Raw genomic sequence first — 25,038 nt, 5'->3', positions numbered from 1 at the left:
TAGCCAGGGTCACACAGCTCATAAGTGTCTGAGGCTGGATTTGAACTCATGAAGATGAGTCTTCCAGATTCCTGGCCCAATTCTCTACCCACTGTACCACCTATATACATAAATACGTGGCATATATATGCATTCCAGGAAAGAAGGATGGCTTGTAAGAATGCATGAAAGTGGGAGACAGAATGTTTTTTTAAATTTATTTATCTTTTAGTTTACAACATTCAGTTCCACAAGCTTTTGAGTTTTAAATTTTCTCCTCCTCCCACCCCACTGCTTCACAAGACAGTGTGCAATCTGATATAGGCTCTACATACATATTAAACATATTTCCACATTAGCCATATTGTAAAGAAGAATTATAACCAAGGGAATGAGCCAGGAGAAAGAAGAAACAAAACAAAAAAAGAGAGAGAACAAATAGTCGGCTTCGATCCACATTCAGACTCTGATTCTTTCTCTGGATGCGAATAGCTTTTTCCATCATGAGCCTTTTGCAGTTGTCTTAGAATCTTGCATTGCTGAGAAGAGCCAAGTTTATCAAAGTTAGTCATCGAACGATGTACCTGTAACCATGTACAAGACTTTCCTGGTTCTTCTCCCCTCACTCAGCATCAGTTCATATTAGTCTTTCTAGATTGTTTTTTCTTTTAAGTTTTAATGAGAGGTATATTATAGAATGAAAGGTAACCTATTAGTAGACATTTCTTAAGTTATTTATATGATACAAGGACAAAATTTCCCCCTTAATTCCTAAGTATAGAAGTTCTTAGAGGCTGGAACAGGGATAGACAAGATTGTCCTTCTTCTCTCAGAGGTTAAGGAGAGAGAGGTAGGTGTGAGTTCATGGCCCAGATATTTTATGGACTGGCATGCCATCTGGACTTTGTTCAAAGAGACCCCATAGCCTCGAATGCCTAAGAAAGTAAGGGCTTCTGTGGCAGCAGCCAAAGAACCTGCTTGGATGGGGTTACAAATAAGAATATCATGCACATACTGAATTAAGCCACTGCCTGCTAGTTTCAGGTGCCTTAAATCCCTTCCCAAAGCCTGGCCAAATACATGAGGGTTATCTCTAAAGCTTTGGGGCAAGACTGTCCATGTTAGCTGATACGGATTTGATTCCCTAGGAAAAGTACCTTCAAAAGCAAAAATAAATTGTGAGTATTCTCCATTAGGCTTTTTTGTGGGAAGGATTGCAGTGTTGCATGGAGATGAACAAGGGACAAGGATTCTATACTTTAGGAATTTTTCAGTGAAAGGTTGTAGTCCTTCCCAGGTCTCAGGCTTAATCAGATACTGGCTGAGATGGGGGAGCACTTTAGGGTCTGGGAGGCTAACAGCTGGGGTGGCAGAAGTAGCTTGCCCTGGAATTCCCAGATCCCAAACAATTGGCTTGACTGTCTCCCACACTCTCAAGTGAACATGGGGAGATTTAGTGAACAGAGGGGAAAAGGAGATGGGTGGATTAACTAGAGAAAATTGGCTCCCCAATTTCACCATCAGGTCCCTTTCCAGCAAGGGGGCAGGGCTAGAGGAGGGCATAAGGAAGGAGCGTTTAAACAACAGATTCTCAAGTAGGCTGGGGAGGGGCTATGTCTGGAGACACTCTTTAGTTTCCCTTCAATGCCTATGACCCAAAGGGTCAAGGGGCAGGTAGGGCCAGAGTAACTGGTTAAAGCAGAGAACTTAGCCATGTTAAAGTGAGTAACCTTACCTTCAGCCTTCGTTTTTGCCCAGGGCTTGGCGAGAGAGGTGGAGAAAGTGGGAACATTACCAGCACCTAGGCTTTCCTGTCATTCCGAGTCTTGAGAAGACTGAAGGACAGGGTACTGGGGAGCTGCTCCACCATTTTTCCAACTTGAGGGACAATCTTTCCTCCAATGTCCCTCCTGGTCAGATGGGCACAGTTTCACAGGCATCAGTTACTGGGGCTCCCTTTATGGGGGGTACCCTGGAAGGGTACTACTTGGACCAGTGATCCTCCTTGTGGCATCGAAAGCAGGTTTCCCCACTGCCCAAGTAGCCAGCCTTCCTCCAAGGGGGTACCCTAGAGGGGTGCTCCCTAGGTCTTTTCCTGGCCATGGCAGCAGCCAAGAATTGAGCATGCTCCCTAGCCCTGGCCCTTCTTCATTCTCTTTCCTCTGCTGCAACGAGGCCTCTGTTGTTAAAGACTCCAAAGGCCATCTCCAGTAATTGAGCTTGAGGTGGTTGGGGTCCCATTGTCCATTTCTGCAGTTTCCTTCTATTATCTGGAGCAGACTGATTCATAAAATACATGCTAAGGATTGCTGCCCTTTCTATGGAGTCAGGATCCAAGTTTGTATGCTTTTTAATAGCTTCTACTAGCCGGTCTTGAAAAAGGGCAGAGTTTTCTTCTTTTCGCTGAGTAATTTCCCTAATTTTTTGAAAATTTACTTGTTTTTGAAATGCAGTTTTTAGACCTTCTAACAGGCAAATTACCATAAGGTCTCTCTTTCCTCTATCCTCACTCTTTTGATAATCCCATCCTGGGTCACTCGTGGGGACAGCAGCTGTTCCTGGGGGGTATTTTAGGGGATCATTGCTAGCCATATGATCCCCAAATTTTTGGGCATGTTTCCAAATTCTCCCCTTCTCCTCAGTGGCACAACAGGCAGAGAAAAGAATATGCAGATCCTTTCAAAAAAGTTCAAATTGTAGGGATATGCCCCTAAAACCCTCAGTAAACCTAGTGGGGTCTTCTGAGTATCTCCCCACTTTCTCTTTAATCTGAATGAGATACAGAGCATACACTTCCCTTAAGGGAAAAAAACCTTGAAGGCCCTGTGGGAGCAGGGGCTTGGTTAGAGAGATAAGAAGTCCCAGTTTTCATGAGGGAGGGACTGGGGAATGCTGACTCAACTGGTTTGGGCTGCAAGGCCAGGGCATCTGGCTGGCAAGGAGAAAGATCAGGTGGCACTGAGGAGGTAAAGGAGTTAGAGGGGGACATACCCCAGAGACTGCTGTAGGAGTGGGACCTAAGGCCTGAGTGACTGTTGCCCCAGTGAGAGGGGCTACAGAGGGACTCATAGCTGGGAACTGAGCGGGGGTTGGGAATGGAGATAGGGGAGGAGGTAAGGCCGAGATCCTAATGTCCAATTCACCTCCATTGTCCTTTTGTGGGGCGGCTCTGGCTACAAGCATCTTACAATCTTTTCTGAGAATGGGGTCCTGAGAGAGTTTGACGAAGACCATTATGTAAGGTATTTCTATCCATTTTTCCTTTTGGAGACAATATAATTCTAACTGTAAAAGAGTATTACATTGTAAGGTCCCAAACATGGGCCACACTTCATTGCCCTTCAGGTGATACTGAGGCCAAAGTGTGTTGCAAAAGAATACCAACTTTTTCTTTTTAAGTTCTTTAGAGAAGCTAAATTTTTTCCAATTTTGTAAAAGACAACCCAAAAGTGAATTCTTTGGAATTGAAGAGGATTGATCCATTACTTGGCGTGGGACTTGAAGTCCCTCTTTCTGTAAAGGAGGACGTGGGAGTAAGCCTTGAGAAAAAAAAACAAACAAAAAACAAGAGGACAAAAAAAAAAAAGTAACTGAGTTTTCCCTGATTCCCTAGCACCCAAGAAATTCAGAGAATTGTGCACACTTGCTTTGGAGGGTATACCCAGGACTGCTGCCTCAATCACGGCCACTGGACCAACAACCTGAGTCTAACTCCCTAGCGCCCAGGAAAATCAGAGACTTAGGCACACGCTAAAAAGTAGCTGAGTTTTTCCTGATTCCCTAGCACCTAGGAAATCCAGAGAATTTGCCCAATACTGAGACCTGAAGCCAGGTCTGAAAATCTGCTTCCAAGGTGTTTGGAGAGCGAGAAGGGGATAGGGAGAGGGGGAGGCTTACATACCTTCCAGTCTTAGCAGAGGAATTTGAGATACAGCTCTTTCCAGTCAGGGAACCATAAATAATGAGGTTTATGGGTGCTGGGGACCCCAAAATACCGACAATCCGGGTTCTGCTTGAATGAATTTGACTCAAGCCTTCTTAAAGCTAAAGAAAGACAAAGTTTATTAAAGATTCTCCATTTTGGGTTGGCTCTTAAGGAGCTTGTATTCACAAGCAAATCAGATAGAATCTCAGCTAGACAGAGTCTGAGCTGGATCGAATCTGAGCACCTTCATGGAGGTGAGATGGAACTAAATACAGAAAAGACTATAGGAGGGATCTGGGGTGGTCTGATAGTCTAGGGTGATGGGAGGAGGGGTTTAAGGAGGGTCTTGAGGAGTCAAGACTGGTCAAGAGTTGGAAACAGCTGGAGGCAATCAGGAGATACCAGAAAATGGAGGGTTTGAGTGGTAAGCAGGTGGGGCAATTAAGAGGTAACAGAAAATGGCCACAGATTTGAGTATGAAAAGCCAGGTTAAGTGGGGAGATTCAAGAAGAATTCAAGGAAGTTCCCAGAGTCTGAACCCCATCAGATCCTTTACCTATTTGTATGATCTCTTTGGGATACAACCTTAAAAGTGGTATTGCTAGGTCAAAGGGTATATACATTTTTATAGCCCTTTGGGCATAGTTCCAAATTGCTCTCCAAAATGATTGGATCAATTAACAACTGGTAGATGGAATGTTGATGTGGGTGTTAATCCAATATTGTTTGTTTCTTTTTTAATGACATTTTTGCTTTAAAAAATCATTTTAGATATTTGTTCTTTTTTCTCCCTAATTTTTAGAGGGTAAGTTAGAGGGGCTAAAGACTTTTTTATAAAAACCAAATTAGGCATGAGACATTGTACCTATTAGGGGTAAATATAAGCAGAAGAGCCACACACACTCTTTTTTTGGGCATGTGGGATCAAAAGGATGGCAACTAATTGGATATGGAAGGTGAGGGAGATGGCTAATTAAGAGATAACTGAGCTTATAAAACTGGGTCACTGAGTATCTCCTCCTCTCAATAGGTTAATTTGGAGGAGGGGTGGTTCATTAGGAAAGATTTCTGTTTTGGACAAAAGATGGCTTAATTTACCATTATAAAAATATCAGTCTGGGCAGGGAAGACACTTGTAGTTTAGGACCACAGAAAACAGTAGCTATTTACACTTATTCTAAGCCATCAAAAAGACAATAAGTCATGTAAGCTTGGGTTGAGGTATTATTGGCCATTCAAAGAAAGTCTGAGTGATTTGGGTTTTAAGGTGGAATCAAATAGCTCTATTTAAAACACATTTTTTTTTTTTTAAAACCAGTCTTTTCAGAGCTATATTTCAAGAAATCAAAAATGAAAACCTGGAAGGACAAAAAGTAAAATGCATTTGGAAGAGATCTGAGGCATGGAGAAAAATTAGGCGGCCATTGCAAGAATCTGGGCAAAAGGTGATTATATACTGAACTAATGTGGAAGTTGTAAGGAGAAAGAAGGGATTAGAGCTGTATGGAAAGTACATACAAAGAAATTGGTTGAAGGAACTAGTAACTAATGGGATCATGATAGGCTTTCTTATAGACGATGGTATTTGAGCTGAGTTTTGAAGGAAGCTAAAGATTTCATAAGGTAGAAGGGAGGAGGGAATGCATTCCAGGCATAGGGGACAGCTTGTACTAACTCTATGAGATGGAAAATGGAATGCTTTGCATGGACAACATCAAGTAAGCCAGTCTGCAACTCTTTCCAGGAATTTAGATTGAAAGTAGGTAGGGAGAGGGGGGGGGAAATTTAGGTTGATAGTTAATGGTCAGGGAAGGGGTCAAGTAGAAGTTTTTAGAAGATGGGGTAGATTAAAGCAGTTTGTGGAGAAGGATCTGATAGGGAGAATGATGAGAAATCTGAATTATAAGCATTATGGAAGTAGGAGATGGGAATTTGCTAGTCACAGGGCAGAGAAAGTACCAGCTGATATCTGGCTTTTCAGTTGCTCAGACACTTGACACTCACTATCTGTGTGACCTTGGGCAAGTCACTTAACCCCAATTGCCTCATCCTGGATCATCTCCAGTCATTCTGATGAATATCTGGTCACTGGATTCAGATGGCTCTGAAGGGGAAGTGAGGTTGGTGACCTGCACAGCCCTCCCTCACTCAAAACAAAGTCAAGTACAAGTCATGTCATTACTTCTCTGATGGCATGGTTTTCTTGGACAATGAAGGACGAACACACTGATGAGAGTAGGGAACTGCTCTCCATGGTAATGGATGCCAGGAAGGTCATGTAGTAAGAGCATTTACTTCATATCAACATTGTGTGGTAGGCAGTATAAAGAATGTTCTTTAAAGTGCAAACTACCACAACATCATGAATTTTTTTTTCACAGGGTTCAGTCACTACAGCATACCAACACTTGAACAGAGGTGCTTTTTCTCAGGGATCAGCGTGATCGGGAGGAGAGGATGCCTTAGAAGGGAAAGAGAGTTGGATTGGGAAGTAGACAGTATAGTTTTAAATATGCTTTGCCATTAAAATGAGGGAAATGTAGTTTTTGCCATTAAAATGAGAGACTAGTAATAATAGCTAGTTTTCTATAGTATTTTAAGGTGTGCTACCTATGTTAATTCATTTGATCCTGACAACAACTCTATTTTTAGAGTACTGTTTTTAGGTACTATTTTAATTTCCATTTTACAGATGAGGAAACTGAGGCTGAGAAAGGTTAGGCTATTTGCCCAGGGCCACAGTGCTAGTAAGTGTCTGAGAACTCCTGATTCCAAGGGCAGTGCTCTATCCACTGTACCTCTAGAGAACAACATGACCTCTAAGGGTCCTTGTATAGTTAAATCCCATAGACAATGAAGTTTATTTCACAGAAATTTCAGAGTTGGAAGGGACCATAGTGGTCATCTAGTCCAGCTAGCATCTAAACAAATCTCCATTTTGCAATGCATCAGACAAGTGCTCATCCATTTTTGTTTAAAGCCTTTCAATGACATTATCTCCCATTTTACTTTTGCAGGGCAGTTTTTCCTTATCTGGAATCTAAATTTATATCATTGCAAATTCTACCCTTTATTCCTGGTTCTGCTTTCTGGGGCCAAGCAGAACAAGCTGCATCTCTCTTCTATGTAATAACCTTTCAGATACCTGAAGAAAACTTGTATAGCCTTTTAAAATGGCATTGGGAGGAGTTGGGGAAAGATGCTAAAGGAGGAGGTGTCAGTCAAGGTTTGATTTAGCCACATGGTGATGAGATTAGAGTAGATGAGTTTAGCCTGGAAGGGGCATTTCATTCCTATAGAGTTGAAACCAGGCAGAATGGCAGATACAGAGTGGACTGACACAGGCTAGGGCTTCTTAAACTTTTCCCGTTCCCTAAACCTTCTATCCTCGAGAAAATTTTACAGGTATATAAAATAGGTATGCAAATCAAACAATTACTGATAATAAATGATAAAGAAATTTATTTTAAAATAATTCTTTGGTATACATACAATTTTATTTATTATAAATAATGAGATGAACATACTTGTTTATTTTACATAAAGAATTAAAGCTTCGAGGAATATTTGATACTAGGACAGAGCCTCTTCAACATTTTTTCAGAGTTGATTCATATTTTGATTTTATAACTGTCAATGCTGAGAGTGCTGTTTCCCATAAATATGTAGTACAAAATGGCAGAAGTACATTTCAGAAATTGTTGGAAAGTCTGTCCTAATCCCAAGCCAAAATTCATTCAATGATTTTGTATGTGCAGTGAAAACACCGCAATTCATAACACACAATAGTCTTGAATAGGAAAGGAAGTGTTTCTGATAGCATTTGTTGACACTATGTGGTGTGACATGGAAAAGTGTTTATACAATATGTTTAGAACCAAGGATGTGGTGACATCTTGGATTCATTACCTGTTTGATTGTAAATTAATTTTTGGTCATTGCACACTCAGAAACCACTTTCCATTACCAAATTTTTCGTGACCCCCACATCCAATTATGTGACCCCATATGGGGTTGGGACCCACAGTTTTAAGAAGCACTGCCCAGCTTTCCTGCCTTTGTTTGCATTTTCCCTGTACCTGGAATATCTTCCAATCATCTTTTTGTTTGTTGAATTCCTATCCAAATGAATTTGTCACCTCCATAAAGTCTTTCCTGATTCCTTCAGTTAATGTTTTCCTTTTTCTTTTTTGGTCCCTTTAACCTCACAACCCCTTTATTTTGCACCTCTCTAATGCATTTACTATGCATATTTTGCATTGTAATTATCTGTGTACTGATCATACTGTAAACTTCATGAAGTTAATGTCCTGTAAGATTTATATCTATGCCAGTATCTAGCCCAGTACTGTACCTAGAGTAGGTATTTAATGCTCCTTAAATTGAATTAAATTATAAATCTATGATGAACATTTTGGTAATAGCATTGATTACAAGAACATCTCAAAACTAAAAGAACATTCTGGCCGCGGGGTGGGGTCTACACCTGCGGTCTACATTCTCGGCGCAAAGGCAGACTTTACTTCTTTAGAACGTTCCGTTCTTTTGGGTGACCTCGGGCACACAGCGCTAAGCAGTCCGGCTTGCGTGGAAAGGGCTAATTCCTGCCACAGGTGACGAGAAGACTCCTATCTGTTGGGTTCAGGTGTTTTAGGGGCGGTCTGGTTCTGAGACAGGGGAATGGAAGAGATCTTCTGTATGGAAGGCAATGAGGGAGAAAGCCCTCCGCACGAAATTCAGGCTTTAAATCAAGGTTAAAACCCCTGCGTGTTCGATGAGCGTCCTTTGTAAAGGGTGAGGTGGGAAGCGTGTCCACAGCTCCATCAGGATCCCATTTATCCGTCCCTCGGGTCCGTGGGGCAGGACTTCTCAACCTTCTCGTCTTTGACGGTCTCCCAGGGAGGCTGGCAGAGTCTTCTCAGCATCGCATTTTTAGGGAGTTGTAGGAAATGCTCCATTCCCCGTGGAGCCTGGCATTTTTTTCGGGTCCGCGTGGTCCGGGCTGAGAAGCTCGCGGGTGGGACCCGGCACAGGTGATCACACCTTCTCATCCTCTCCGGGAATCCCGCGTTCTCCTCCACGCACCTCCCGCCCCCACGCAGCTGCCTCCGCCCTCCCAAAGGGCGGGGCAAGCGGTGAAAGGGGGCGGGCGAGCCCCACGCCGCGTGCACCTGCGCTGCCACTTTCCCGGGTGAGTTGGGGACGAGGGTGGGGAGGACGGTGATGACCTGCGGTCACTGCGATGCAGACCAGGAAGAGGGAGGTCGTGGAGTCAGAACTCTGGGGGGGAGGAGAGGAATGGTTATGGGAAGGGGAAATTGCGTGGGGGGGGACGGTGCGTGGACTCTGCCCCGTGGGCCGTGCGCGGTGGAGGACCGCAGGCGGTGCGAGGCCTCGGGCGCCGCCCACCAGGCCCGGGACGCCTCGGCGAGGGGGGAGGGGGGCGATGGGAGACCCGGGAGGGAGCGGAGGGAGGAGGGGGGGAAGTCTCGCGAGATCCCGCGGCGGCGACGGCGGCGTCGGCCGGGGGTGGCCGGGGAGGTGAGTTGGAGGCGGCGGCGGCGAAGGGCTGGGGAGGGGGGCGAGCGACGCGGCGCGGGAGGGGCGCGGGGGGGGGCGGTGTAGGCGTGGGCGTGCGGGGAGCACCATCACCCCGCTTCCCTCGTGGCGGGGCCGCCCTCCGCCCCCACTCGGGTCCCCCCTCCTTCCCTGCCGCCCTCAGCGCCTGCGGGCCCCACGGGCGGGGGCGCGGCCCCCCGGCGTTCGCCCTCCTCTCGCGTCCCGCGGACCGGGCCTCCCCCCGCCCTGCCCCTCCCCCCTCGGTGCCCCGGGGCCGCCGACACCCCGTCCGTCGGGAGTGGGGGCCCCCGAGGCGGGGCAGGCGCCCCGTCCCACCTCGGTGAGGGTCCCCAACTTTCCTGGTAGATGACCCAAAGCGCCGTACTCTCGTCGGAGAGTCGGACTTGGCTCGGGGACTCCTTGGTGAGGAAGCCCTCCGCCCGTGCAGGTTGGCCGCTCCTCGGCACGTTTGTGTGCATTTGTGTGCGCGTGCCTTTGCAGCTACAAGCACACAGCTACACCCGCACCCTGGCCTTCTGTGGGACCCCCCGGGTGTTCGGGTCGGGGTGGGACCTCGGGCCCCGAGGCCGGCCCGGACCCGGCGCTAGCACCGTCATTTCTGGTAACTTGTGGGCCGCGCTGGGGCAGACTTGGCTGGGCTGCCCGGGGTCAGGTCCGGGGTGCTGGCTCACAGGTAGCTGACGTCTCCTCCGCCGGCCACCAGCTCTGAAAGCGGCCTCTTTATGTGATCTGGGCCCTGGGAAGTCCAGCTGAAACCACCCCAGCCTCGGCCGTCTTACCTCCCCCTGCCCCGCCCCGCCGTGCAGGGGGCACCTACTGAGGGATTAAGTAGGAATGGACCCGCCTGGAAGGCACTGTTGGTGATTTGGATGGCTGGAACTTGGAGGAGGGGAAAGTGGGATTCTACAGAAGCCCCTGGAATTCGTTTGGAAAAATTCCCAGCTTTTTTCCTATCTTTTGAATAATCTTTACCCAAATTTTATGTTACCTTTTTGTTAGGGAGAATTGAACTGGCGTTCCTAAGAATTTTTTTTTTTTGTAAGTCTCCATAAGGAAAAGACTCACATAAATATTAAAAAGTTTTTTATAGAATCCTTTTCTGTTGCCTTCGTAGGACAGACTTAGAAAAGGCAATGTACTTTTGTGCACTGGTAGAATATTTACTGGTATCTACCATAGAGCCTGGAAAGCTATCTCCTGTAGAATTTGGCTTGGTGGAAACCCTTTGTTAATTATGTTAAGTATTTTGACACTTAAGTGATTGGAGATCAAGCTAGGAAAGAACCAGAATATAAAATTTAAATTGTCGTGTTAAAATCCAAATTCATGCAATTGCTTATTTTAAAAATTGTGTCCTAGTGAATATAATAAATGAAAGTTTTTACATCTTTCCTGGTTTTGTTGATGTGAAAAAATTAAAAGGTAAAATTAAATGTTCATCCGATGATAATGATATTTATACAATTTAAATATTTAAATCTAATTTGGAAAATTTCTGTTTTTGAAACGTAAGTTGCTGCTTGCTTGAAGGTGTTTGTTTATTGTTCCTTGCCTTGATACTTCTTAAAATCTATGTTGTTGTCAATGTATTTTAAGTAGTGTAAAGACAAATTGAATACATTTGAGTTGGAAAGTAATTGAAGTTGAGAGTCATTTATTTCCATTACTTCTACCTAGCCAGTACTATTAGGTTAGAGGAAGGGAGGGCATTAGTGTCATATTACTACTCTACTTATGCCAGTTTCAACATTAATCAAATCATAATTTTGTGAAAGTAATCACAGCAAAGATAAAGGGATAGGATCAGACATCAAGCTGGGAGATAGTTAACTTTCTAAACTTTGATAGTAATCTTTGTGTAGTCTGTAAAACATTGCAGTGAGTATATCTAGGTATGTAGAAGAGAAACTGCCCAAAATACATTTGCTTTATGTAGGTATGTAATATTTACAGACTATGGCACATGAAATAGATCTCAATGTTTTGAAGATTTCCTGTAGCATTTTTCTTCCTTATAGCTGTTAGACTGTTGTTTTCATTGTTTGTAGATAGATGTATGAACCATTTTGCAAAATGTTCAGAAGAAAATAAAATACTTAGTAACTTCATGGAAGAAACATGTGGCTAATATGTTTTGAAGTGAAACTAGTAAATGAGTGAATTTTTTTTCAGTTTCAAAAATCCAGAGACCTCCAGGACATTAACAGATGTATACATTCTTAGAAGGATACAGTCTTATCTTTTGTAGACTATTTTCAAAACTTGTATTAAGTGATCCACAGTTCCTTTTTCCTTTTCTTTAAATGAAAATCATAGGTCATAGATTTAGAGCTGGAAGGGACTTTAAAGATCAGCTTCTTGGACCTAACTTGCAGATGAGGAAATTTAGTCCTGGAAACATTAGGTGGTTTGCCCAAGGACATAGAACTAGTAAGTGGCAGAGCCAGAATTTGAACCAAATTCTTCCAAACATTCTTTCCAGCGCACTAAGAACCAGGTGTTTTGTGCTGTCTGAAGCACATAATCTACAGGAGGTTTTGTGGTCTTTTTTGCAGTCAGTAAGCCTGTGTAGGTGCTTCAGCTTTTGTTTTCATTTTTATTCTAGTACTGCTTGTAAATAATTTTAATGAATTTTACATCTATCCTAAACCCAAATTGCTAGATGTTCCTTTACTTAATGCTACTTCTTTTAATAGGCTCTTTTTGCTATACAGTGTAATTTTCCCCACTCCTATTCCTGTCCGTACCAAAACACCAAACCCACCAACAATGAAAGATATATGTTTGGAAGGAGGAAGAAGGTACAAATGATTCAATTTCAAAATTTAAAAATCTAGTCCTACTCTGTTGTACAGGTGATGGAAATCAAAGTTAAGATTAGTGGTAGAGCCACAATTACAACCAAATATGAAGTACAGTGAATGAGATCTTAACCCATTTAAGGAAGAGATTATCAATGTTGATACCAAATAAAGTTCTTTCCATAAAGGCTAATGTAAAGATTCAGAAAGAAAATTTATTTAACTGTACTCCCAACCTCTGCCTTTTCGAATCTGTCTTAGTCAATCCATAGCTCTATATTTTAGCTAATTTGTAATCTTTGGAGCACCTGCATGATTTTTCCTAGATGGCATCCTGTTCCTTTACATCCACACAATGAATCAGTCATTAAGCGTTTATTAAGCACCTACTTGGCACAGTGCTGGAGACATGAAGACAAATGTGAAGCAGTATGACTTGTAGATGGGAAAAGATTCACATAAAACGTATTGTCTGAGATGATCCTTCAAGGAAATTAGAGAGGTAAGATGGGATTGTGATACAGTTGTCAGGGCCATTCAGTGTAAAGGCCGGAAATGGAATGCCATGGGTAAGGAGCAGTAAGATGGTGGAGTTACGAGAAGGGGAATATTATATAATGAGATTGAAAAGGTGTATTGGGGACAGATTGTTAAGGGCATTAAATGCAAAACAGGAGTTTGTGTTTGGCACCAGACATTATTAGGGAGCCACTGGAGTTTGAGAAGTCACTTTGTCTTTCTGTGATGTTCAAATAAGAGAACTTACCATGTAGCTTTTTATCTAGAGATAGAAATTGTAAGTAGTAGGTAGAGCGACTTAGCAGTCTGAAGAATACCTACTCATTGCTGTTATGACTGTTTCATTCAGAAGAATCAGTAAACATTTATTAAGCACCTACTTTGTACCAGACACTGCTGTTTGCTGGGGTTACAAATACAGTAGTGAAATAGTCTTTGCCCTCAAGGACCTTCCATTCTACTGGGGTGGTACAGTTTGTTCACCATTAAATACATAGTTATTTAGGAGTGGAGCCCCAACCAGTGGGAAGGGCTTCATAAAGTCATGGAAGACAATGTGAGCAGAGGCAATGAGGAGAGGAATAGATAAAGGAACTGGAGAATGAAGGGTTTGGGCAGTAGCGCTCAGCCTCTGTGACACACCATACTTGCTCCAGAGAAGTCCCTGACATGTTTAAAAACTGATTTTCAGTCCCTATTTGGGTAGGGGCTATAAAGACCTAGGATTTGTTAAAGGCTGTTAAGGAGCCCCCTGAACTTGTCTTTTTGAGTTGTCTTATTTTCCAGAAATACTGGACCCAAAACATGCCAGGAGACCCTGAATGTGTCAAGGACAAAGGTGTTCTTTCTCCCCTAGTTGAATTCCCTGTGTCCTTGGGAGGAAGGAGAGGCACCAGCTAGTCTGTAGCAGGCTGACAAAAAACTTGTGCAGCTGGGATCCTTTGCAGATAAGAAGACCCTTCTATCTTTGTAATCTAGCGGTTCCCAAAGGAAAGAATGGGTCTTTTGCCATTGCCTTCCTGTTGGGAGTCATTTTATCCTTTTCCTTACCTTTATCACACCTGTACCCTCCTATACCCCTTTTTGTTTTCCCCTCCTCCTTTTGTTGTACTATCATAAGAATGAAAACTTATGGAAGAACTGTGAACTCTTTGGTTTCCACATGCATGTTCATTTCTCTTGTAATAAACTTGGTTTTCACATAAGTCTTGGGATGTTGTGGTTGCCTGTTGACAGATTTCATTAATCTAAGGATCTCTCCATGAGGAAACTCCCTCTATTGATAGCAGGTTCTCTGCAATTTACAATCTTAGTTTCCTAGGGCAGTGAGACGTCAGCTTGACTTGTGTGGGGTCACAGAATGTAAACTAGACTTGAAACCAGGTCTTCCTGGCTACAAGGCCAATTCTCTCTCCACTGTGCCATGATGGATGGATATCTATCTATCTATATCTATATCTGTATTTTATATATTTAAAAAATATATACATATATATATAATCTTTATAAAACGTATTTAGTAGAATCATATATGTTAGAGCAGAAAGGGACTTGAGGAGTTACTTAGTCTAACTCCTTCACTTTACAGATGAAGAATTTTGCAAAGTAATGGCTAATTACCACTCCTGGAATACACACATACACATACGCACACATACATGCATGTATACATACACATATGTGTATGTATACATGTATACACATACACTCATATAGGCAATTTGATAACCAAGGGATTATATATGGTCATTTATAAAAGAATCTTTGAAAAAAATCAGAAGTGTGAGAATGATAATTTTTGTGAGGTAGCTTAGTTATAGGGTCAAAATTTCAATTTGGTGGTTTGACTTACCTTTCGTGTTTTAACTAGTTAATGTTTTACTAATTTACCAATGTTTAACTAGTTAATGTTTTAACTAGCATTATTTTATTTGACTCAAGGTGTGTCTTATATGTTTAAAGAATGATAATCATGTTGCTTTGTGAACTGCTGAGCATGTAAATAGCAAAATTGCTTTGAAAAACTTTTGTTTTGAGCTTCCTTCAGTTACACAAATGTTAAAAGAATGATTAGTAAGACTTTTTCTTACCTTAAAATAGACTTTGCAGATTTTAATTTGCAGTTCTTTTGATGATGATTCTTTTTTCAGGTTCATAATAGATGTGCTAAGGAGGATGTAACAGAAGAAAAACTTTAAATAATCCTGTTGAGGTAAGAAATACTTTTAAAATAAGTATTAAAGATGAAAGAAATTTCAAGTTTCTTATTTTTTTCTTTGACCTAGTTTATCCTCAGTCTGTGTGTGTGGGGGCGGCAAGAGTAGTTTAGAAGGTTTTACAGCAACAAGATTTATGTCTTAACACACTGGTTTTAACATTAAAAGTGTGATCTTAAAGAATTGGAGGTTGTGCCAATAAATAAGCTATGTTAATGAAATAAGTTGACCTTCATATTTTGGGCTTAATTCTGGTATTTTCTTCACTTAATATTTAAGATGTGCAGCAGTGCCAAAATATAAATCAGGGCTTTAGAACTCCATTCATCTTTTTGGTAATTTTTCACCTGTCTGATTTGCCTTTGGTTCTGCCTAGACAACTTGCAGCCTGCCAAAGGATTTTGGGCGACCTGTGGGCCCAGAGTGTGCAGGCCTGCTTTAGTATATGGGCTAGAGTATTCTTCCTTCAGAATCACTTTTAAGTGGTCAGCATTCTAGATAAGAGAAAATATTGTTTTTTCATAAAACATTTTAATTTGTATAGTTTTTCTATGTTAAATATTATTTTGTTGAAAACATACCTATGGTTCTCATTTGACTAGACCCATCCTAACTATGTTTATGTAGAACTCTGTTACATATTTTTTTGTTTTTTCAATCAGTTCTTGATTATATTTATAAAACACATTAATTGCTCATTAAATTCTTGATTTGTTTCATCCCTTTCTGAAATTTTATTGATGTGTTTTGTTTTTATATCACACTAATTTCTGTATTTACTACTCCCCACAAATACTGAGCCTTCCCTTGTTATAAAAAAGTAGTTCAACAAAACCATTTGCACATCAACCACATCTGACAGGATATGCAATAATCTGTACCCATTGCTCTTCCACCTCACCAATGAAAAGAGCTTGTTGCCCTTATTTTAAATAAATTGGAATTGTGCTGCCTGCTAAAGATGATCTTTGCATTTTTAAAGAGCAGTAAATTTGAAGAGCTATTATTTATTCCCTAACATGATCCAGAGTTCTCCTACATATTTTCTCTAGAACCAATCTTGCAAGTTGCATTGATTTTTATGGTACCACATAAGCATGAGAGTTACACAGATGTTGTAAAACTTTTATATTGAAGAAATTTTATGGTGTATTTGGGCTCATATATGAAGGTTTTTACAAGGGTTGTATATAGAGTCTCACCAATTAATAATATTTTCACTGTGCACCATTACATGCTTTTACTGATTTTTTTTATATGCATTTATCTAATAAAGTGCTTATTTTGTTATGTGAAACATTTTAAAAACCACCTTTTGCCATTAGATTTTATTTTGTGGTAGGCAAAAATGTTTCTTGTTTAATTATGCCCAAAGCTTTAATTTGGAGCTTTGTCACCTTACTCTTCTTCCATTATAAGCTTACATAGTAGGTTTCTTTTATAGTTGTAGTAAGATGTGATTTTCTTTCAGATTATCCCTTAATGTCTTTTTATAAAACTGAGAAGCTATTAAAACATTTTAATTTGGAGGAAAAAAGTTAAATGTTAAGATGTTTAAAAAATTCAAACTTGAGTTTATGTTTCCATGATTGTGCTGACATTTGTTGCTCTTTAACAGCTTTTCTTTTTAAAACGTTGCTATAGGCTCGCTCGGGCTATAGCATTTTTGTCCAAAATTGTACTTCTTTTCTGTGTACTTTTATGAATGAAAAAAATAAGTATCCAAGTAACGCAAGATATCGTGTCCTTTCATAAGTATAATCAGTAATTTAAGAAATCTCGTTTGTCATCCTATATTCACCATAGGGATTAAAAAAATCAGAACAGATTTGAATCTAAGTATATATGTGGTATGGAAAAATATGATTCTAGATTATATGGAGCAACTTACCTAAAAATGTAATGGTTTAAATTTTAGTAAAATGCTATGAGAATATAAAAGAGAGCAAAGACTTGCCAACATTCAAGATGAGTGTTACAAACGTGTGCCCTGTATCCTGCCAGTTAAGATTTTCTAGCTCTTTAAGCCAAGTATTTATGGCCAAAATAAGCAGAGGATGGAGCAATTATCTGGCTCCTTTCAGCAGTGCAGTCTTCTCTTGTTTTGGCCATTTAAGCTAGAATTTGGATGCATAAGCCAGAATTATTTCTAATTAGTATATAATTGCACTCATAAACAATTAAAATGCTGAGATACTTATGTTCAGTAAATTGAACATTTTGCTAAAATCTTTTATTGCTTTGTTTAGCAAACTCTTAAGAAGTACAAAGATAAATTTCAGTTTGACCTGACAGGAATTTTTTCAGGGTCTCAGTTAACAAGAGTACAAATTAATAAGGACTTGCTGCTGTATAATCTATAGAAGGGCAGCTAGATGGCTAAGTGGATAGAGTGCAGGGTCTTAAGTCAGGAAGACTTTCTTGTTGAGTTCAAGTCTTTCATCAGACACTTACTAGCTTTGTAACTTGGGCAAGTTGCTGAACCCTGTTTACCTCAGTTTCCTCATCAGTTAAATGAACTGGAAAAGGAAATGCCAAACCATTTTATTATTTTTTTCAAGAAATCTCCAAATGGGGTCATGAAGAATTGGTCATGACTGAACAGCAACAATAGTCTAAGGCAAATTACTTGCCTTCTCAAGGAGGGGCGAAGGAGGGAAGTGAGAGAATTTGGAATTCAAAATTTTGAAAAACATTTGTTAAAAATTGTTTTTTCTGCAATTGAGGAAAAAAATAAACCCCAGAAGTGAAGGTTTACTGAATTTACATTTGCTGAACTGTTTACATATGATAAAACAATGACAATATATTTCTTTTAATATTTGTTCTTACAGATGCTCTTTTTAAAACCCATCACTGTAGCTTCTCAATGATCCTTTCTCTGTCATTTCAGCCTTTGTTTTTTAACAAATATCAAGCAAAACAAATTGATACATTGGCCATGTCTGCAAATAGATACTGATGTACCTATTATACATTCCATTGTCACCCATTATTTTGACACTAGGGATGAGGCAGACTTTTCCATTATATCCTCTGAAGTCATGATTGATTAATACATGGATTAGAATTCTGAAGTCACTCAGTACAATTTTAGTTATGGCATAAATTAATCTCATTACGCTGCATCAGTTTATGCAAGTCTTCCCATGTTTCTCCAAATTTTTCATATTTGGGATTTTCATGATTATAATATTCCACAAGTTCTTAATCCATTCCTCATTTAATGGGTACCTATCTACATTCTATTGCCATTATAAGAAAATATATTGTTAACAAATTCTTTTTTATATTATGGGACATTTCCCTCCCTCTGACTTCACTGAAGTATATATGCTTTGCAGTGGTGTCCTAGGTCACAGTATATACAGTTTTGTGATTTTTAGTTTAATTCCAAATCATATATGTATCAATAGTTCTCTTTTGTGTCTATACATGCAGTTTTGCCATTGTTTATGTAAACATTCTCATGTTTACCAGTATAATGAATGTGAACTGATGCTTATTTTTCAAAATCTCCAAAGCTCTGAGTTCTTAATTTTCGTTTTCAGCAGTATTTTCATTTTACTGTCCTACACTGATGCAGTGTGTAGAGAGAAAGCATTTATTAAGAACTGACTATGTCCAGGACCTGTACTAAGTACTGGATATGCAAATTCGAGCAAGACAATCCTTTTGTTAATGAGCTTCCATTCTAATGGAGTAAGACAACAAGTAAAGGGCAGAGCTGGATGGGGTAAGCATCCATCTACATGATGTGGAAGTGTACTTGTAAGCAGTTTAGAGGCCTCCTTAATAGCTTGTTGTTGTGCTTGTCTTTCATTCTTGAAGAGGACCATGACATCAAAATGATGACGTGACTTGCAGATGACTTTGACTTTAGTGAAGGAAGGGCTGTGCAAGGTCACCAGTCTCACTTTCTCCTCCAGACCCATCTGGGTCCAGTGGCCTGATATTCATCAGAATAACTGGAGATGGCTCAGGGTGCAATGTGGGACCCTGGCCATTTTAGGCTAAGGTCTTACTGGATTCTCACTTAAAGTGAGATACACCCATTCAGTGAATAGGCCTCTTTAATTAGTTACTCAAGGGATGGTCCCTTTTAATTAAAAAAAAAAAAAATCCTAGGGGTGGAGTGGGGTCTAAAGTTGAGTTGGAAGGGGGTGTTGTTGGCGGAGATGAGGATAATGGCTAAAGAGAACAAAACTTCTCTCGTATTAGGAATTGCTAATAGTAAATAAGTACCATTGAAGTATAAATGAAATAAAACCACTTCCACTTTTTTCTTCACTTAATTGTATGTATGTGTTTTGGGGGTTAAAAGAGGAGAGCGACAACTGGACACTGTAACAAAGCAGAAGATTTTGTAGCTTTCTCTTTCTTGTAAGCAGACTTTAAACGCCTTTCCTTTGTATTCAGAGTCTTCTAGAGTCTTGCAGCCTAACTTTCCAGACTTAGTGTACTTACTCCATTGTGCCCACTCTATGCTCTAGCCAAACTGAACTACTTTCTATCCTCAAAATATGCATTGTCCTGTGCTGCTTCCATGTCTCTGCTCTTGTGAATTCTTATGCCTCGAATTACTTTCTCTTCTCCTATTAAATTCTTTTTAAAAGAATTATTTTTAGTTTTCAACATTCATTTCCATAAGCTTTTGAGAATTAGATTTTCTCTGCCTCCCCTTCCTCCTCTCTAAGATAGCATGCAGTCTGATATAGGCTTTACATATACATTCTTGTTAAACATTTTCACATTAGTCATGTTGTAAAGAAGAATTAGAATGAATGGGAGGAATCATGAGAAAGAAAAAACAAAAAAAAAAAAGAGCAAATAGTATACTTCCATCCGCATTCAGACTCCATAGTTTTTCCTCTGGAGTCTTTTGGAGTTCTCTTAAGTCCTTGCATTGCTAAGAAGAGCCAAGTCTGTGAAAGTTAGTCATCTCACAATGTATGTGTTACAGTGTATGATGTTCTCTTGATTTTGCTCACTTCACTCAGCATCAGTTCATGTAAGTCTTTGCTGAAGTTAGCTTGCTCATCATTTCTTATAGCAAAATAGACATTACATTCATATACCACAACTTGTTCAGCCATTCACCAACTGATGGGCATCTCCTCATTTTCCAATTCTTGGCTGACACAAAGAGCTGCATAAATATTGTTATACATGTGAGTCCTTCTCCCATTTTCATGATCTTTTTGGGATACCGCCCAAGAAGTGGTATTGCTGGGTCAAAGGGCATTACTTATTAAATTCTCACCCATCCTTTAAATTCCATACTATACGTGTGTGTGTGTGTGTGTGTGTGTGTGTGTGTGTGTGTGTGTGTGTGTGTGTGTATATGTATGTGGTAGTTTGTGTATATCTATGTATGTATATTTGGTTAACCAGCTGCTAGGGAATGGTTGATGTAAAAAAAAAAAAAAAGGGATATGAGAGTTTTAGTAGATTGCAAACTCAGATTAAATCAGCAGTATGAGAAAATCTAATAAAAATTTAGCCTTCGTTAATAGAGTCATAAGGTCTAGGTCTAGAGAGGTAATAGTCCTATAATGTTAGTTGATAAAAGGATATTTTAAAGTAATAAACCTAGATATTCCTTCAATATAATTAATTTTCTGCAATGCTAGCAGCGTCTCTTTCAGTGATGTTGTATTACTGTGGTTGTGTTCTTTAGGGCATTGTTGGAATTTGACTTAATATTTAAAAAAGATAGCTTCTTTGGATGGGATGGTGGTGAATAACCACCATGAGCACCGTGATCCCCAATCTGTGTAGGTCTTAATTGTACTTACTGTGTGGGATCACTGCTTTTTGAAAGCCACACCCTTAGAAGCATCATCTTTTTACTGTATGCAATGACTTAGATTCTTCTTTGTCACCTTGGAATCTAGACATTTACTCTTTATTTAAATAGGCTTTCAAAATGGACGTATTTTAAGAATCTGATAAATTCATATTAACTTTCAAAACTGTCCACTTTTCTGTGCTTACTTCTGAACTTAATTTGTCTTCTGTGCATTTTTCAAAATGGCCTCTTATTTTTGACATTACTATTGCTAATTTCCCCCACCCCCAATGAAAAATGAAGAGGAAAAAAAGGTCGTAATAAGAATAATCATTTAAAAATGAATTCACATAGTTGCCACGCCCAAAAATATATGGCTCTTTACTTTGTATCACAGTTGTGGTAGGTTATTTCATTATTGGTTCTCGGCATACATCACTGATTATTTATGTTGCTGTGTGTGTGTGTGTGTGTGTGTGTGTGTGTGTGTGTGTGGTATGTCTTGCTCAACTTTGTCTTATGTTTCAAAGTTGCTTTTCTTTACCCTGTTGCTGTCCTTATGTAAATTGTTGTACTCTGCATATGTTCTTATTATTTGGCATTTTCTGAAAGTGTCTTTTCATAATGTATTCATATTCCTTTTCATTCACATACCACAATTTATTCAGCCATTCCCCACTTGTTCTTTAAGAGACAATCTAAGGTACTTCTTAAATTTTAGTTCTTTTCCTTCTTCCTCTCTTTTTAATGCATTCAGGGTCAAGAAATTTTGGGGGTGTTTTTTCTCTTTGCTTGTGATACTCCTTTTTACGTTCCTATTTTCACTTATTTCCCTGTTGAGTTTGATGTATTTCTGTAGCAAACTGTGTATTCAGTTATCTGTCCTTTTAAGAGAAGAGTGAAGTTCATATATTGTCTACTTTCCTTACCCATTTCTCCATGTTTGTATATTCTTTTCATGAACAATCAGTTAAGAAAAATAGTATGTTATACTTCCTTCTTTCATTTTTCTAAACTAGTATATTCCTTTTACCTTTCCACCCCTGCTTTCTCTTCAGAACCTCAAAATAGAATCAGCTTATTCCTAGAATCTTTTTCTCGTTTAATTCCTTAGTACTTTTTGAAGGCATTCAAGTTCTGAAGGGCCACTTCTTTCTTTTTTTTTTTCCATTAGGATGTTAGTACTATATTATTAATCAAAAATTTTTACCTTCTAGGTTTCTGTGGACTCTTGTGTTTATACTTCCCGGTTTCTGCTCATCTCTGCTCAGTCTAGTCTCTTCATCAGAAATGCTTGAAAGTCTTTTATTCCACCTGCAGTCCATTTTTTTTTCTCTGTAGAATTATACTTAGCTTTGCGGAGTGTATTCTTGCTTTTTCTTTTTGGAATATTATATTAGAAAGAGTAGTGGAAAAATTCCTTGGTACTTGAAACTGGCTTTTTTTTTTTGTATACTTGCAGCATTTTTTGGTTTCATTCAGGGTGATTGGTGTATTCTGTGTTCACTTTGCTCTCAGGTTCTAATAGATCTGGATAGTTTTTTGAGAATGTCCAGACTTTTAAAAAAATCATCTTCAGGAAGCCCTGTGATTCTAAAATTATGTTGTCTTGTTCTGTTTTCCCAGTCAGGTTTTTTTTATATCAAATATCTCACATTTTCTTCCATTTTTTTCTTCAGTTTTTAAATTTTGTTCTTGTATTTCTTCCTGTTTCATGGAGTCAGTTGACTTTTGATTGGTCTATTGTAGCCTTTAGGGAATTCCTTTCCTTCTTTCTTCCTTTGTTTCTTTTTTCCTTCTTTCTTTTTATTTTCTTCTCTGCATTCTCTTCCATCTGCTTGTCCCAGCTGCATCCTCCCTCTGTTTGAAAAAGTAAGAAAAACAGTACCTGCATTAGCCATATCCTCTACAAAAAATATGCCTTGGTCTGCACTCTGAGTCCATCACCTTCTGTCTGGAAATGAATAAGTAGCATGTTTCATCCTGAGTCTTTTAGAATTGTGCATTGGTCATTGTGCTAATCAGAGTTGCCACGTCTTTTAAAGTTGTTTGTCTTTATGGTGTTGTCATTATTACATAAGTTGTCCTCCTGTTTCTGCTCACGTTACTTTGCATCAGTTCATACGTGTTTTCTCAGGTTTCTCTGAAACCATCCACTTCATTTCTTATAGCACGGTTCTGTCAGATTCATATGCCATAATTTGTCCACCGTTGCACCAATTGATAGGCAACCTTCAGTTTCTAATTGTTTGCTCCCCCAGAAAGAGATGTTATAAATATTTTTGTACTTACGGGTCCTTTTTCTCTTTAATTTCTTTGGGATATGGATGCAGTATCACTAGATCAAAAGGTATGCACAGCTTAATAGCTTTTTGTACAAAGAACCAAATGACTGTTCAGAATGATGAGACCAGATCATAGTTCCACCAGCATTGCATTAAAATACCTGGTAACCCCTCCAGCATTTGTCATTTTCATTTTTGGTCCTCTCTGGCAATCTGATGAATATGAGATGGAACCTCAAAATTGTTTTAACTTTCATTTCTCTAATTATTAGTGTTTTCGAACACTTTTTAATATAGCTGCTGTTCATAGCTTCAGTTTTTTCCTCTGAAGATTTCCTTTCATATACTTTGACCATTTATCAATTGGGAAATGACTCTTATTTTCCTAAATTTGAAGCATCAGAGAAACTTGCTGCAAAGATTTTTTTTTTATTTACCTGCTTCTTTTCTGATTTTTATCTGCTTTGGTTTTGTTTGTACAAAATCATTTTAATTTTATAGAATTACAGCTCATTTTTCCTTCTGTAAATCTCTTGTTTGATTAGGAACTCTTTCATTATTCATAGATCTGATAATTTCATGATCCTTATTTGTTTATGATGTCACTCTTTATGTCTAGATCATGTACTCATTTGGAGCTTATCTTGATGAATGGTGTGATATGTTGGTCTTTACCTTGTTTCTGCTAGATTGCTTTCCAGTTTTTGTTAAATAATGAGTTCTTGCCCCATAGTTAGGATCTTTGGGTTTCTCAAAAAGCAGACAGGCTACTGTGCTCATTTGCTTCTGTATATTAATATTAATGTATTCTATTTGTCATTTCTTGCCCAGTACTAAATTGTTTTGATGATTATGCCTCTATAGCAGAGGTTCCCAAACTTATTCGGCCTACTGCCCCCTTCAAAAAAAAAATTACTCAGTCATTGCCCCATCTACCCTACCCCGAAATCTTTCTTTAACCCTTTAATTTTTTAAAATTTGTGTCACTTCAAAAAACAAAAAATTTTTAAAAATGTATCTGAAATTTAATAAATTATTGTGAATTTTTGGTTCTTTTCCTGCATTGAAATTTTGGTGACCCAGTATTGTGTTATGTAACTGTATAGTATCATATTGTAAACGAGTCATTTTATACACATTCCTGCCAAGTATGCTGGACTTCCCAACAATGTGCTACATGCTTGCCTGCTGTAATGAGAGTTAAAGATCTTCTCCCACCCATTAATAGGCCTCAAGTGGAGCCCATTAAAGGAAGCTTGATTAGGGGAGGCTTGTTTTGTAGGAAGGCGCACATCTTTTGTTAATTTCTAATGAGGCTCTAGGTCTTGAGGGTCCTGGTGCCCTCCAGCTCTAAAAAGTGTATATATACTCTGAAGTGAGTTTTGCTTTGGGACTTACTCTTTAAAAGAAGTGTCCTGAGCCAGATGAGACTCTGGGTAGCCATTAAGGAGCCCACTCTACTACCTTCTTTGAAAATCTAGATGGGGTGTGTATGTATGCGTGCATATGTACATATGTGTGTGTGTGTATACATATATATACACACATACATATATATGTATATAATAGTCAGACAGAAGCTTTGTCTATTGATCTTTATTTCTCTGTATTTTCTCTGTTGGTATATGTGATTTAAAAAGATTGTCGACCCGTCAAAAGTTGCTTTCTTTTTAGAAGAGCAGATCTAAGAACCTGAGCTAGCAGGCTATCCTGGATGTTTTAGGGTACTTGCTGTTATACCTGCCATACTTGCTTGTTAAGACCTGATTATAACTTGCATTTTGTTTGTTTATTTGGAAGTAATGTAATCATTATGACTTTAGCTCTGCTACATGACAGATGAGACATGTACAAATAGTTTTTCAAAATGTTCTTTGCTTCCTTATGCTTTGCTGCCCCCTTATTTTTATTCAATGCCCCACAATTGTGCCTGAGGCAACTA

The 25,038-nt window shown here is 39.4% G+C and overlaps 1 protein-coding gene across 25 annotated transcripts in view; it reads left to right on the top strand.

Annotated features, from left to right (window-relative positions):
• The first annotated feature begins 7,307 nt into the window (after positions 1 to 7,307).
• The window catches only part of MRTFB (myocardin related transcription factor B), a 259,095-nt gene continuing 241,364 nt past the window's right edge, over positions 7,308 to 25,038 (top strand). For 13 of the 25 annotated variants that reach the window (XM_072609787.1, XM_072609699.1, XM_072609628.1 and 10 more), the window contains exons 1-2: positions 9,395 to 9,445; positions 14,955 to 15,016. The gene's annotated coding sequence lies outside the window, so the exon portion shown is untranslated. Of the gene's footprint in view, positions 9,096 to 9,387; positions 9,446 to 10,057; positions 12,788 to 14,954; positions 15,017 to 25,038 lie in introns of those variants that run through there. The other 12 variants (XM_072609781.1, XM_072609689.1, XM_072609743.1 and 9 more) reach the window with 3 other exon arrangements.

The sequence above is a fragment of the Notamacropus eugenii genome, chromosome 1, assembly GCF_028372415.1.
Source record: "Notamacropus eugenii isolate mMacEug1 chromosome 1, mMacEug1.pri_v2, whole genome shotgun sequence".
In the NCBI taxonomy this organism is placed as follows: Eukaryota; Metazoa; Chordata; class Mammalia; order Diprotodontia; family Macropodidae; genus Notamacropus; species Notamacropus eugenii.
Note: the sequence above shows the minus strand (reverse complement) of the source record. Positions and strands in the feature narration are given on the sequence as shown.